The sequence below is a fragment of the Mus pahari genome, chromosome 9 (genome assembly GCF_900095145.1).
Source record: "Mus pahari chromosome 9, PAHARI_EIJ_v1.1, whole genome shotgun sequence".
Lineage (NCBI taxonomy): Eukaryota > Metazoa > Chordata > Mammalia > Rodentia > Muridae > Mus > Mus pahari.
In genome coordinates, this window is record NC_034598.1 from 26,576,007 (window position 1) to 26,577,492 (window position 1,486).

At 46.2% G+C, this 1,486-nt stretch overlaps 1 protein-coding gene across 2 annotated transcripts in view; it reads left to right on the forward strand.

Annotated features, from left to right (window-relative positions):
* Positions 1-1,360: 1,360 nt before the first annotated feature.
* Positions 1,361-1,486, forward strand: part of Tbata (thymus, brain and testes associated) — a 17,333-nt gene continuing 17,207 nt past the window's right edge. For both annotated transcript variants that reach the window (XM_021205423.1, XM_021205424.1), the window contains exon 1: positions 1,361-1,429. The gene's annotated coding sequence lies outside the window, so the exon portion shown is untranslated. The remainder of the gene's footprint in view (positions 1,430-1,486) is intronic.

Consider the following 1,486-nt stretch of genomic DNA (forward strand, 5'->3'; position numbering starts at 1 on the left):
AGGGCTACACAGAGAAACCCTGTCTTGAAAAACCAAAATAATAATAATAATAATAATAATAATAATAATGTTAAAACAAATGAGGATCTACCCAGCACACTGAGCTAATGACCCAAGAGTGTCAGGGAGCCAGCTAAATCTGTCCAGTGCTGACACTGCAGGTATGACAACACTGTGACCCAGCTTTTTTGTTTGTTTGTTTGTTTGTTTTGTTTGTTTGACACGAGGGTTCTAGGTGTTGAGCTCGTGTGTGTTAAGTCAATTTCCAGGGGACAATAAGTGGGGACCCCATTTCAGCCCTACCAGACCTGAGCCCCTGAGAGTAATTAATACCCTACCCTGAGCCTGACCTCTTGAGCAAATTTTTGTTGTTGTTGTTTTTGTTTTTTGGGTTTTTTTTTTTTTTTTTGAGACAGGGTTTCTTTGTGTAGCCCTGGCTGTCCTGGAACTCACTTTGTCATCCAGGCTAGCCTCGAACTCAGAAATCTGCCTGCCTCTGCCTCCTGAGTGCTGGGATTAAAGGCATGCGCCACCACACCTGGCTGCAAAATTTTGGAAAAAAAAAATGCAGATATGCTAGAAAACTGTACATAATGTGCCTTACCGGATAGATTTAGATGAAACTTGGGGAGATTGTAGAAAATAAGCATCCACTATGCCTATGAGACCGGGAACTTGGTTTTATAGACATTTATGTCATTCCTTATAGCAGGAACTCTGACAGGGTCAGAGCCTTTGGGTAGACTGTCTGAGATCACAACTGGATAAATGGCAGAATGGGATTTTAACAAGGTGCTTTACACTCCATACCCCTGACAATGCAAGCATTTTAACTAACTGAAGACCTTAACCTTCCCTCCCTGCCAGCCCTCCAAGTGAAGCCACAGGGACCCACCAGATCCTGTGATTGGGTTCCTTTTCTCTACCTAAAAAAATAACCAGCTCCCTCAGGGCTGATCCCAAGAATCAAAGCTCCCAGAGGCTGAACCATGCACAGCAGCATCGACCTCTGGCAAGCTGGCAAGACCCGAATCCAGTCTAGCTTGAATCCTTGGACAGATTTTCACCTTCTGGCTGCTTCAACTGGGTAGTTAACCTGCTTGTGTGGGTCCGTATTGGAAGTGCTTGGAGAAGAAGCAGAGGAGGAATTTCAAGGAACAAGAGAGAGTCCTCTGTGAGCTGTCTGCCTGCCCTCCCTACCCCCCAGGAAGGGGAAAAATGAACTCCACAGTGGTGGGGGAGAAAGGTGTTGGGCTATGTTCTGGAGTTGTGGGAAAGGGGTAACCTAGCAACCACTGGGCTCAGCATAGTCACAAAGCAACGGGTTTGCCCACAATTCCGACAAGCCTTACCCTTGATTAGTCTTCTTCTCCATCTTGGTCAGGCACCAGGGGCTCCTTGCTCATATGCTATAGTGGACATCTTCCTGGTGAGTCCAGGGCTCCTTGCTCATATGTTATAGTGGGCATCTTCCTGGTGAGTCCAG